The sequence below is a fragment of the Bubalus kerabau genome, chromosome 16 (genome assembly GCF_029407905.1).
Source record: "Bubalus kerabau isolate K-KA32 ecotype Philippines breed swamp buffalo chromosome 16, PCC_UOA_SB_1v2, whole genome shotgun sequence".
In the NCBI taxonomy this organism is placed as follows: Eukaryota; Metazoa; Chordata; class Mammalia; order Artiodactyla; family Bovidae; genus Bubalus; species Bubalus kerabau.
Genome location: NC_073639.1, coordinates 3891654 through 3906458, shown reverse-complemented (window position 1 = coordinate 3906458; position 14805 = coordinate 3891654). Strand labels below are relative to the sequence as shown.

General features: G+C 39.4%; 1 pseudogene; it reads left to right on the top strand.

Moving 5' to 3' along the window:
- The window catches only part of LOC129630282 (ankyrin repeat domain-containing protein 26-like), an 81655-nt pseudogene that overhangs the window by 44416 nt on the left and 22434 nt on the right, over positions 1–14805 (top strand).

Sequence of the window (14805 nt, the reverse complement as noted above, 5' to 3'; positions counted from 1 at the left end):
TGCATTGACCACTGAGAAAGGCTTTCTTATCTCTCCTTGATATTCTTTGGTACTCTGCATTCAAATGGGTATATCTTTCCTGTTCTCCCTTGCCTTTAGCTTCTCTTCTTTCTCAGCTATTTGTAAGGCCTCGTCAGACAACCATTTTTCCTCTTTGCATTTATTTTTCTCTAGGATCTTCTTGATCAATGCCTCCTGTACAATGTCACGAATCTCCATCCATAGTTCTTCAGGCACTCTGTCTATCAAAACTAATCCCTTGAATCTATTTGTCACGTCCACTGTATAACCCTAAGGGATTTGATTTAAGTCATACCTGGATGTTTTGGTGGTTTTCCCTACTTTCTTCAATTTAAGTCTGAATTTGGCAATAAGGAGTTCATGATCTGAGCCACAGTCAGCTCACAGTCTTGTTTTTGCTGACTGTATAAAGCGTCTCCATCTTTGGCTGCAAAGAATAGAATCAGTCTGATTTCATCATTGACTATCTGCTGATGTCCGTGTGTAGAGTCTTCTCTTGTGTTGTTGGAAGAGGGTGTTTGCTATGACCAGTACGTTCTCTTGGCAAAGCTCTGTTCGCCTTTGTCCTGCTTCATTTTGTACTCCAAGGCCAAGTTTACCTGTTGCTCCAGGTATCTCATGAATTCCTTCTTGTATATTCCAGTCCCCTATATTGAAAAGAACATCTTTTTTCCGTATTAGTTCTAAAAGGTCTTGTAGGTCATCACAGAACCTTTCAACTTCAGCTTGTTCAGCATTACTGGTCAGAGCATAGACTTGCATTATTGTGCTATTGAATGGTTTGCCTTGGAAATGAACAGAGATCATTCTGTCTTTTTTGAGATTGCATCCAAGTACTGCATTTGGGACTCTTGTTGACTGTGATGGCTACACCATTTGCTCTAAGGGATTCTTGCCCACAGTAGTATACGTAATGGTCATCTGAGTTAAATTTACCCATTCCAATCCATTTGGGTGCTTTCCTGGTAGCTCAGTCGGTAAAGAATCTACCTGCCATGCAGGAGACCCGAGTTCTATGCCTGGGTCAGGAAGATCTCCTGAGGAAAGAAATGGCAACCCACTCCAGCATTCTTGCTTGGAAAATCCTATTGCCAGAGGAGTCTGGCGAACTACAAATAGCCCATGGGGTAAGAAGCATCGGACACAACTTACAGCTTAAACCACAAACCAGTCCGTTTTAGTTAACTGATTTCTAAAATATCGATGTTCACTCTTGCCATCTCCTGCTTGATCGCTTCCAATTTCCCTTGATTCATGGACCTAACATTCCAGGTTCCTATGCAGAAATGCTCTTTACAGCCTTGAACTTGACTCCCATCACCAGTCACATCCACAGCTAGGTGTTGTTTTTGCTTTGTCTCCATCTCTTCATTCTTTCTGGATTTATTTCTCCACCGATCTTTAGTAGCATATTGGAAACCTACTGACCTGCTGATGGGGAGTTCATCTTTCAGTGTCCTATCTTTTTGTCTTTTCATAGTGTTCATGGGGTTCTCAAGGCAAGAATACTGAAGTGGTTTGCCATTCCCTTCTCCAGTGCACCATATTTTGTCAGAATGTTCCAGTATAACCCGTCTGTCTTGGATGGCCCTTCATGGCATGGCTTGCTCATAATTTCATTGATTTGGACAAGTCTGTGGTGCATGTGATCAGTTTGGCTTGTTTTCTGTGATTGAAGTTTTCAGTCTGCTTGCCCTCTGATGGATAAGGATAAGAGGCTTATGGAAACTTCCTGATGGGAGAGATTGACTGACTGGATCCTGTTCTGATGGGCAGGACCATGCTCAGTAAATCTTTAATCCAATTTTCTGTTGATGGGTGGGGCTTTGTTCCCTCCCTGTTATTTGACCTGAGGCCAAACCATGGTGGAGGTAATGAAGATATGGCACCTCCTTCAACAGGTCCCATGCATGCACTGCTGCACTCAGTGACCCTGACCATGCAGCAGGCCACCTCCAACCCTCGCCTCAGCCAGAGACTCCTAGAAAATAAAACTAAAAAAGGTAAAAATACAGGCACACACAATAATAATGGCTAATTCCATTAGTCATTAGAGTTCTGATAGCACATATCCTGTCTCTGGAGAACTCCTGTGTGCACTCAGAACATAATTGATCATGGAAGTAACGTTTAGAGTTGTTGTGAAAAGAGTTTTGACCTCTTGGATCCCCTGGCCCAGTGGGTCTCTGGACTTCAGGAATTCTCAGAGCACACAACAGAACCACCATTTTAAACCATTGGCATGGTTGGATGTGAAATGATAAAGGGACCCTTGTGTTGACACGGGGTTTAAAGTTCCACTTTTACATTTCTTGCTTGTTTCTTTGATTTCTCTTAAGAAATTTAGACCTGAGAGTTCCTTTTTTTTTTTAAAGCAAATATTTCTATGCTGTGTTCATTCTTCCCTCATGGTGCTCTGTGCTCCTTGGATCCAGTGTGGTCCTAGACTTATCCTATTTTCACGTGGAAACAATTGGTCACCCACAAGACTATCATGTCTCATATAAGTTTATGATGTCTATCCAGGGCTTAAAAAGTCAGTCCTGAAGATATTGATAATCTGAGGAAAGACCATCTCATTGTAATTAAAGAAGTTGTCATTGGTGGTGGTGTTCAGTCGCTAACTCAGGTCCAACTCTTTGTAAGCCCATGGGCTGCAGCACGCTAGGCCTCCCTGTGCCTCACCATCTCCCGGAGTTTGCCCGAGTTCATATCCATTGCATCAGCGATGCTATCCCACCATCTCATCCTCTGCTGTCCCCTGCTCCTCCTCTTCTCAATCTTTACCAGCATCAAGGTCTTTTCCAGTGATGCAGCTCTTCACATCAGGTGCCCAAAGTATTGGAGCTTTAGTTTCAGCATCAGTCCTTCCAGTGAATATTCAGCATTGATTTCTCTTAGGATTGACTGGTTTGATCTCTTTGCTGTCCAAGGGAGTCTCAGATGTCTTCTCTAGCACCACCCTTTGAAAGCATCAATTCTTCAGCGCTCAGCCTTCTTTATGGTCCAACTCGCACATCTGTACATGACTACTGAAGAAACCATGGCTTTGGCTGTATGGACCTTTGTCAGCAAAGTGATGTCTTTGCTTTTTAATGTTGTCTAGGTTTGTAACATTAAAGTAGTAGCATTCATTAAAAGTGTTTTTAACACCATGGTCTCTAGAGCACACAGTATAATAAGGCATAATTAAGTGTAAAATAAGGTTCAGATCAGTTCAGTCGCTCAGTTGTATCCGACTCTTTGCGACCTCATGAATCGCAGCATGCCAGGCCTCCCTGTCCATCACCAACTCCCGAAGTTCACTCAGACTCACGTCCATCAAGTCAGTGATGCCATCCAGCTATCTCATCCTCTGTTGTCCCCTTCTCCTCCTGCTCCCAATCCCTCCCAGCATCAGAGTCTTTTCCAATGAGTCAACACTTCGCATGAGGTGGCCAAAGTACTGGAGTTTCAGCTTCATCATCATTCCTTCCAAAGAAATCCCAGGGCTGATCTCCTTCAGAATGGACCGGATGGATCTCCTTGCAGTCTAAGGGACTCTCAAGAGTCTTCTCCAACACCACAGTTCAAAAGCATCAATTCTTCAGTGCTCAGGCTTCTTCAGAGTCCAACTCTCACATCCATACATGACCATAGTAAAATAAGGTAAATATACATTTTCTTAATAATATATTTGTATGTTGAAAAATAGTCATGTATGGATGTGAGAGTTGGACTATAAAGAAAGCTGAATGCAGAAGAATTGATGCTTTTGAACTGTAGAGTTGGAGAAGACTCTTGAGAGTCCCTTGGACTGCAGGGAGATCCATCCAGTCCATCCTAAAGAAATTAGTTCTGGGTGTTCCTTGGAAGGACTGATGTTGAAGCTGAAACTCCAATATTTTGGCCACCTGATGTGAAGAACAGACTCATTTGAAAAGACCCTGATATTGGGAAAGATTGAGGGCAGGAGGAGAAGGGGATGACAGATGATGAGATGATTGGATGGCATCACTGACACAATGGACATGAGTTTGGGTAGACTCCAGGAGTTGGTGATGTATAGGGAAGCCTGGCATGCTGCAGTTCATGAGGTCACAAAGAATCGGACATGACTGAGCGACTGAACTGAACTAATGTTGAAAAAATTATTGGTAACGTTCTTATGGAATACAGAATATGTAATAGAAGTTGAGTGAATCAAAATCAGTAATACTAGGCAATTAAAAAGTAGAATAAATGAGACACACTAGTTTACATCTCTTCATGAATGACAGTGACATGTGCGATACTGTAAGCTGTGAAGGACTAGTGAATTTCAGGGGAGAGGAGGGCATGGAAGTGATTCTCTGAAGAAAGATTTTGTACAAGTTAGAGTTGTATTCTCACATTCTAATAAGTGGAGACTTTGTTTTCATATTTTTCAAATTGGGCTTCTGCTGCTTTGAACCTCAATAATGAGACTTGTCAAAAAGTCAGGCATTTGAAAGTTGATGGTCAGTGTGTGTTGGTGTCCCATTCAATGACCAAAAATCAGTCAGCATCCACAGAATTTGGACAGAAGACCATAATAGATAGAATGAAGACTGTAGCAGTGTTCCTGGTAGGGAATTACTCGCTCCGTCAGCTATGCAAGTCAGAGCTGCCAGGAAACAGAGGAAGCAAAGGTAATGCAGAAGCCCACAACACTCAGCTGTGGGCCACCTGGGCACGGCCTTACCAACCTTCTGATGGATCCAAATTAGATTCCGTGGCAAAGTCTACCTTGTGCTGACTCCTTTTATGCAGCCTACAGACAATCAATACCTCTTAGCAAGGAGTTTGCATTCTCCCTCTGACCATAGTAATACAATAAATAACAAAGAGAGTTAGAAAAACGTAAGTTCGTTCAGCGGAGAAGGCAATGGCACCCCACTCCAGTACTCTTGCCTGGAAAATCCCATGGACAGAAGGGCCTGGTGGGCTGCAGTCCATGGGGTCGCTAGGAGTCAGACACGACTGAGCGACTTCACTTTATTTTTTCACTTTCATGCACTGGAGAAGGAAATGGCAACCCACTCCAGTGTTCTTGCCTGGAGAATCCCAGGGACAGGGAATCCTGGTGGGCTGGCATCTATGGGGTCGCACAGAGTCGGACATGACTGAAGCTACTTAGCAGCAGCAAGTTCTTTCAGGCTGGTGTTTAGCATACACCTGAGAGTGGGTAGCAGGATTATGTTTAGAACTCTGGGACTAGTTGGGAGACTAGGTAGCCATCTAGAGAATGCCTTCTCAAAATGGGACTTTGTAGCAATGTTTTTATATGGTTATCAATTCATAAGTATTAGTCATGATTATATTCAGTATAACTGCAAAAGCAACTCTGATACCAAATACTAAAATATTTCTTGTGTTTTCTGTGACTTTGTATTTTTTAGAATTGGCGTTCCCAGTGGGAATGGGAGTCATGGGAAATTTGCTACATAGTACCTCCTTCTCAGCTGTGTCCACATAGTATATCAACTTGTTTTAATATTTGTAATGAATTAAGAGTTCACAAGGGAGGTTGGTATAAAGGAGTGGTGTATCACTTAAAAGCAGTATATAGAAAGTCAATTCTGATTCTACTAGGAAGCCCAGTCTATTGAGTAACCTCGTCTAAGAATGTGTTGTCCATAAATACTAATTAATTTAGTGCCCTTAATCAGTCATACAGTCAGGACTATGGTAAGAAATCATCCACTCTTTCTTTTTTCACTCCTGTACTTTTTTCTTTCCTATCCTCACCTTGCATTTACAGAATATTCTCAGTTATCTCCTAGAATAGTGACTACAGGCTCTAAACTTAACGTGTTTGTCTTTTTTTCTTTTAATCTATATAACTGAATCATTTGCTCTGTCTCTCCATGAGCTTGGTGGGTCCAGGAAAAACAAATTCAAAAAAATGCCTACATGAGTCCCTTCAACACTGGAAGATGTGAGATAGGAAAACTACAAAATAGATAGAAGCCAATTCAGTCAGTTCATGTAGATAATTTTCTTCTCAGTCAATACACTTAATAAAATAATGAGCAGTTATTTTATCCTTCAGGGTCCCTGGATTTGTACATTTATTGGTTTCTTAAAGATTTATTCTATACTGTACCCTGAAACTTTTATATCCTAAATATTTCTGTAAACACTCCCTTAGTTCAGGCCTGCATCACCTTGTTATTCCCAGTATTAATGCCTTCAGATTCACCTTCCTCCGGTTATTCGTATGCCCTTCAGATTCCTCCCTCACGTGGTGTTTAGAGTCACCAATCTAACTAATACAATTATGTAAAGTTTAAAAATAAAATAAAATTTAAAAAATAAATAAACAAATAAAAGAAAACAAACAACAACAAAAAAAAAAACACACGTGGCCATAATGCACTCTGAGTCACATTAATGTCTAGACCTCTTAAAGCACCATTGATGCTCTTATAATCTGACTTCTGCCTGACCCTCTATCTCTAGCCCTTTCAGTCCTTTGCTGTAGAATTCTGAACCGCTGCAGGCACCCTCGTCACTTGTCCCTATTGTTTTTCAGTCGCTCAGTTGTGTCTGATTCTACGTGGCCCCACGGACTGCAGCACACCAGGCTTCCCTGTCCTTCACCATCTCCCGGTGCTGCTCAACTCATGTTCATGGAGTTGGTGATGCCATCCAACCATCTCATCCTCTATTATTCCCTTCTCTTCCCAACTTCAACCTTTCCCAGCATCAGGGTCTTTTCTAATGAGTCAGCTCTTTGAATCCAGTGGCCAAAGTACTGGAGCTTCAGTGCCAGAGTCAGTCTTTCCAATGAATGTTCAGAACTGATTTTGTTTCAGATTGGTTGGATCTCCTTGCAGTCAAAGGGACTGTCATGAGTCTTTCCGAACACCACAGTTGAAAAGCACCAGTTTTTCGGTGCTCAATCTTCTTTTTGGTCCAACTCTCATATCCATACATGACTACTGGAAAAGTCTTTGCTTTGACTAGATGGACCTTTGTCAGCGAAGTAACGTCTGTGCTTTTTAATACACTAAGTTTGTCATATCTTTTCTTCCAAGAAGCAGGTTTCCTTTAAATTCATGACTGCAGTCACCATCTGCATTGATTTCAGAGCCCAAGAAAATAAAGTCTGTTTCTGTTCTCATTGTTTTCCCCATCTCTTTGCCATGAAGTGATGGGACTGGATGTCATGACCTTTGTCAGTCCCATCCCTTCACTTTGGACAAATATCTACCCTATGGTATGTGTGCTTGTCTCCCCATCTTGATACAGCATGAAATGCTTTCCCTCTCCTGCCCTCTGTTCCCTTGAACTTTGTAAGTCTGCACTCAGGCATTATCTCTAGAAAAGCCATCCCTGTTCCTTTTTCTACATTTTTCGTGAAACTCCAATGTCTAGTACTGAGCAGAAACCCGAGAAATACTTACTGAATAAGAGACACTGGGGCTCTGCATCAACATAGAGGGGTGGGATGGAGAGGGGGATGAGAAGGAGGTTCAAAAGGGGCAATATATGTGTACCTATGGCTGATTCATGTTGAGGTTTGACAGAAAACAACAACATTCTGTAAAGCAGTTATCCTTCAATAAAAAAAATAAATTAAAAAAAAAAAACACTATATATACCGAGGTGACTTTTAAGAGCTTGTCCTCTGTAGTCTAGGAGCCAAGAGGATAGACATGTAAAGAAATAATTTACAGTTCAAATATATATCTATCACTAGGAACATCTAGAAAGATACACTAGAAAAATCTTTAAAGTACTAAGGGAGCTACAAGGAAATGTGTACCTCTTTATCAGGGGAAAGATGGCAGTAATCAAAGACAACTTCACAAAGCAGGTTGAGCCTTAAAAGATGATAAGTAATTTGTTGGAAGAGTAAAGGGAAGCATTTCAGATGAAGGAACTGATAAAAACTAAAAAGTAAGAGGAATTCTGTAAACCATGAATAATGTTGCAGTTGATGCTTGGCATGTTGTTAAAAAGGTCCTGTTATGAAGTAGAGGAGAGAATGTATGGTGACTTTATATGTCTGTCCTGTATTTTGTTTGGTTTATGATTGTTTTGTTCGCTGATGTTTGGATCAATCTGTGACTGAATCTTTGCGCTGTTTGTGTGCCTGTAACCTGGTGACATCTGGTATTTCCCAAATGGTTTGTTTAAGTTATCAGGTCATTGGAAGTAGTTCTTAAAGAAGTAAATATTCAGCTGAAGATTAAGATTGATTTAATCTGTCGTTTCATACAATGTTTTAGATCTCTGTTTTAAATGAGGATTATGTCTTTTATCTAAACATTCTAAGTAATTTTAATTAAACATGCAGATCTGTCAAGATAACTAGACTTGGAAATGATAACAGAGGAAAAACAAGAAAAAACTTGATGAAAATGAAAATAACCATGCACAGGTATGTAAAACTGTAAATTTCAATATCTGGTGTAGTACTGTATGAGAAAATGTGTATCAAACAAGGCAAGTTAGAATGGAAAGATAAGTTAACACTGGTCACACATGAGTTAAAACAGAAGTTCAGTGAAATTTTGTGAAGAATACGAAATTACTGTTTCTCCTGAGGAAGAGCCACTATATGATAACCCTAAACAAGGAGTAAACCAAAAGGAAATAGCTCTTAATCTCACAAATAATATACCTGATTGTGAGGAAAAAGATGCATTTTGAGTATCTGTCTCTCTAGTATTCCAAGCATTTCCTGAACAAAAAGAACCCGGTCTCAAAAATGTTTTTCTGTGGTCTGTAAACTCTGGGTTCCTTGGATAGACTTGTCAGTCATTTTCAAAGCTTTGTTTCCCTGAAAATAAAGTAGACTTTGAAAATTATCAACTAGACATTGAACATGTGTTTATGAAAATTGAGGAGAGTTTTTATAATGATACAGAAAATAAAAAAGTAGGGGAGCCAGTAGTTATATTTGAAGTGAAAGACCAAGAGATTGATATGCAAATGTCACAAAATATGAGGCAAGATCCCACTAATTGGAAATTAGACACGGGACAGGCATGTCATTCTAGTCTGTGGCTTGTCTACTCTGGTAAGATGAAACACAGAATTCAAATAAAAATTCACATTCTCCTTGCTGTTGTTAAAATACTGATCTGAAAAATAAAGCAATACAGGACTGGTTCCAGAAGCCACTGCATGCAGATAATTGCAGCGCTAGTGACAATAAAAGCATGGAACCTGAATTAGAAAATGGGACTTCTTCTCCACCTAATAGTCACAGCGCATTTGAAGTGTATGTAAATGAAGAATTAGAGAAGGATATGCAGAGGTTTAGGAATGAAATAGACATGTTTCAAGTAGAGTTGCTGGCTCTGGAAAAAGATAATTTAACTTCCAAAAGGATTTCTCATTTTCTCTTGCTTTGGTTTTTCTCTTTCTTGATGATGTGGTCCATTTTGATTTTCCATTTATGAATAAAGTGGGGTCATCCAAAGAGGTAATTGTGTAGAAACTGATTATTATCTCAATAACAGGAATTCAGGTAACTATTTTCATGGCTTTTGTCCTTCAATCAATTCTCATATCTAATTCTTCTCTGTCAGTCTTCATATGGACTGGAAAACTCATTTAGCTATGTATCACGTGGTCTTCTGAGCCAGAATAAGCACCAAGGAAATTGCTTAAGAAAAATAATCAGCTAAGGTTTTGTGTCTTTTTTTTTTCCCCTTTAACTCTTTTGGGTTAAATATAAGTTATATTTCCATAGAATGGGACGAAAGCAGTGACTGAGAGATGGGACATGAACATGTGTTCCCTCTAATCTCTTCATTGTGGTTGAATATGTGTGATCTTCTCTGCTTTCCTCAATCGCTGAGCACTTAGATTTCCAGCATGGCCTCTTCAGGATCTTTTTAATAACAAATACATGTGCTCCCACATATGCTTTAATCAGCACTTTCAGATGTTTCTTTTGAGACAGACCTTTCCATTATGTTGTTCACTAAAATGTAGAAAGTTTTGACATGTGTGATTTTGTTACATAGATTGTGTGTGTGTGTGTGTGTGTGTGTGTGTGTGAAAGTTGCTCAGTCATGTCCAACTCTTTTTGAACCCTTGGACTGTAGCCTGCCAGCTCCTCTGCCCATGGAATTCCCCAGGCTAGAAAGAATACCAGAGCAGCTAGCTGTTCCCTTCTCCAGAGGATCTTCCTAACCCAGGGATCAAACCCAGGTCTCCCCAACTGAAGGTGGATTCTTTAATATTTGAGCCACAAGGGAAGCCCATAGGTAGTATAAACCCTGAGCAAAAAAAGAAAAAAAATTGTTTATCTACAAAGGAGAAGACTGAGTTCTGAGATGCTCTGAGATTTTTCTTTCTTCAGTAATAGGTTTTTAATTTTTTTTTTTTTTTTTTTTTTGCTGCTTTGTGTAAGAGGTGCTTTGACTGAGTTTGAACAACAGACAAAAAGACCAAAAAAAAAAAAAAAAAGAAACTAAAAAACTATTTTACTGTTAAAAAAAAAAAAAAAAAAGGAAACATCCCTACCACCAACTAAGGCATTGAGTTACTGTGCCAAAGTCATGCTTTTAACTTCTCTGATTAATCTGGTATATTCATTTGGTAATATATAACATTCAACGTTCCAGAATTGTATCATCTCTTTTGGTGCCATAAAATGCTAGGGAGTGCCAGTTTAGGGGCCTTAAACAAAACCTTGAACATTTTTTTTTTAATTTTATTGCTGTTTTTGGTAAATAGTGGGGCAATACTAGATAATTATTTCTATACCCTCTAGCTGTAAGGTTTGATTGTTATTGAATGTGGAATTGGGAAGCATTACTTATATTCCAGAATTCCACACTAACAACTCCTCAGTTTCATTCTGCTCCTTGTGTTTTGGTAAACTCTGGTTCATTTAATTTAGTTCACTTTTTTGCTATCTCCTGGATCCAAGTGAAAAAAAGAATTGTAAAAGGCAGAGGGGAAAGAATAGCTTTAGTGCAGAGAGAAGATTGTTTTTTTTCTGAGGCATGAAGGTGTCACATCCTCTACATCAGGTTGTTTAATGGAAAATCCAGGTAGTAAAGACCAAAGAGGACAGATTTTGTGTCTTTGTCTTTTTATTTCTCTGTCTCTGCCAGCCAGATGGGGAAGACTGAATATGAATAATTGCATATTATTAAGAAAGCCATTTTTGAAATTTTGGGGAATTGTGTCTTTTCCTCAAACAGAAAAGAGCAGATTTTACAAAAATTTCAGTGACTTGTAAGTGATAAAGTTAAAATAAACACAAAAATATTTTATCACTTAAATTCAGGGTGAGCACTGAGTCAAATCATAAAATTGCAAAGAAAGGTCTTTATAATCAATACATAGCAATTATTCTTAGTGTCAAACTTCCATTAAAGGTTGAAGAAGAAAAGAAGCACAAAAGTAGTGAAGTGGAAGTATGAGAGAACATATGTGATGCTGCTGACGAGAGTGGATTGTTTCAGCAGAGAAAGAGTGGAGGAAACAGCAACCAGGAGTTTCCTGCTATGCAGAATGAGGGTTCTGATAGGTAATCCTATATCGATATTTAACAGCACGTCCCTTGTTATGTTCCTATAAAATAATTTCTAACTTGAGCTAATGTTTGTGATGTACAGATTTTATATTTTACTAGAGATATGGTTATTTTTAATACTCTTGTCCTTTAGCCTTCTTACTAGAGTTCCTTTGTTAACATACCACCATGTTACATATTAGAGGATTCTGGATTTGACTGCATAGTTGCCTTAATCAGTGTGTTGTATATTTAAATTTGTTTTGTCACTAATGAACATCCTTTCATTTCAGTTGGAGGACTTCTTTCAGCATTTCTCATGAGGCAGGACTAGTGGTGATGAACTTCATCAGGTTTGCTTTGTCTGGGACAGCTTTTATTTCTCTTTCATTTCTGAAAGACAACTTTTTTGGAAAGAGTACTCTTGGCTGGCAGGTTTTCTCTTCTAGCACTTTGAGTATGTCCATGGAGGGAGGCCAAATTGCTGATGGTGGCTTGAGAACTGATGAGGCATCGGTCTTTCAGCCATGATGCTGCTGTCACCGCATTATGTGGGTGGATTAAAAGTGAGCTGTCCTCCCCTGGCCAAATATTTCCTTGGTTTCTTCTTTCATGGTATATGTGCCTCATGCCATTTAAAATACCACCTAAATTAAGTGTGGCTTTTTTCTGTGAATTCTCTTTTTCACTTATTTTTGGCTGCACTGGGTCTTTGCTGCTGCAGTGCTTGGGCTTCTCAGTGTGGTGGCTTCTCTTGATGCCTAGCGTGGGCTCTAGAGTGCTGGCTTCAGTAGCTATGTAGCACAGTTTAGTTGCACCATGGCATGCGGGATCTTCCCTGACCAGGAATGGAACGCCTTCCCCCTTTATTGGTAGGTGGACACCTAAGCACTGGGCCACCAGGGAAGTCCCTAAATTCACCATTATTATATTTAGAAGCAAAACAAAAAATATAGTGTAAATCTACTTATGACTCCCATGTCTAAGAGTCAAGGCACTTAGCCAGTGGTCTCCAGGTTTGCAGTGTAGCCCTTGAGGTTCTTCTCAGTGTCTTTCCAGCTGCATCTCTCTACTTTCTTCCAAGTATTTTATGCTCTTCCTTCCAGGTTCCTCAGAAACAACCCAGATGCCCTGTGCCTGATGTTTTTGCTCACACTCGAATCTTGAAGTAGAATGATTTTCTCCCTTTTCTGTTTCTCATGACCTCCTCTCTTCACTTCTTCTGCAAATCCTTCCTTATTTCACTTATCATTTTCATATGTCAAGTTTTATATATCATACTGTATCATAATCATATCTGTGTTTGAAGGGAGAATTTATTTTCTTTCATATGGTTGGTACTCTATAACTGTCTTGTGAATTAATCAATGACTTAAGATGGATAAGAGTTGGAATTTTATAAGAATTGGTTGTTTTTTTATTCTTTATCAGTTGAATTATTAGAAAACATTGGCTTTTTTGCGGACTTTTAAAAGTAGCAATCCAGGTTTACACAGGAAGGAAGTAAAGAAAAAGAACTATGACAAATGGACACCGGAAGAACATGTGATTGCACCAATATTTGAAAAGACCTGACTGGTGGTCTGCTGAACGTAAATTATAACAGCATTTTAAGGGAAGTGGATCAGGGTGATGACAGGTACATTCTCCAGAATCCTTGTTTGTAGGGGAAGAAATATTAGCACTGAATACTTCTTCTGGAAATAGAGCAGCATTATACAGTGCTCAGGCCAAGACGAGAGATTGCTCAACTCTAGTGGACGAACAATGCTGAAAGGTTAAGGTGAGGACCAGTGTGTTTGGCGGGGAAGTCATTTCAGTAAGTAGTCCCCTTGGAAGCTGGACTCTAATGAATACACATAAACATTCAGTAGGGAATGTTATTGGGACAGGCAATGAAGAACTGGATGGTAATTGAAGAGGAATGTGGAGTTCACAGTGTTACTTGTTTTATGTTAAGAAGGGAGCCTTTAGAGTGTGTATGTTATTGGAGGGAGAAGGCAATGGCAACCCACTCCAGTACTCTTGCCTGGCAAATCCCATGGACGAAGGAGCCTGGTAGGCTGCAGTCCATGGGGTCGCTAGGAGTCAGACACTACTGAGCGACTTCACTTTCCCTTTTCACTTTCATGCATTGGAGAAGGAAATGGCAACCCACTCCAGTATTATTGCCTGGAGAATCCCAGGGACGGGGGAGCATTGTGGGCTGCCATCTATGGGATTGCACAGAGCTGGACATGACTGAAGTGACTTAGCAGTAGCAGCAAAGTGCTATTGGTAATGAGCCAGCAGACGGCATGTTTATTTTGTTTAGTCTTATTTTCATTTCCAATACTAGAAAGCTTATTGATTGTGCGACAATATCTTTATTACAGTGAACTAATTGTACACACTACTTCTGTTCATATATCATTTTATGGTAAGGGCTTGTTCATTGGTTCTGAAGTGTAATATTTCTATGTAATGGAATATGCAGATGATTGCTTAAGTTAATTCTATCATATATAGATTTTCAAAAATTACATAATTGTGAATTTACAAACACTTAGGCTATACTGAATAGGATATGGTCATTCCTTGATGATTCTAGTTGACAGTAACATGATGAGTAGCTATAATTTTGTAAGGTGCTCTGAAACATCACATCATATTAACTTCATAGTTGTTTATAGATTCCAGGGAAAAGGGAATATTTTGTTTACATTCAGTAGGAAAACATTATTAGCAGTCTTTCACAAATTACTCCTTTTGCATGATAAAGATCTAAATGACAAAACCCGTTCTTCCTTTAATAAGTGTGTTATTAACATATAATGTGTGCTCAATACATGTATGCCAGATGCATGAAGAAACAGCAGAATGGGTGAATGAATGCCTACTGATGAATTTCTTTACAGAAAACAAAACTTTATTCACAGTAGATTTGCAGGCTTGCCTACCTCTGAAGTCTTTTTAATTTTTGAAAAATATGTTTTAAGATTCAGAAATCATTATTTATAGCTATAGCTAGACCTGAAATAATACTATAGATTCATTTGCTATGTATTACTTAAAAAGACTTTTCAATATTACTTTCTTAGCGTATTTTGGAAGAGCAGTGTTGAAGCCAGACTTCCTGGGTTTGAATTATGGGTCTGTTGGTAACATGCTGAGTGGGCTTGGGCAAGTTCCTCAGCCTTTGTGTGCTCCATTTCTTCCTATACCTATCTCCCAGAATGACTGTGGGGATGAAAATGCCTTTAGGACATGTCAGGTGCTTCTAAAAATGCATGGCCGCTGCATAGGGCATCCTCAAA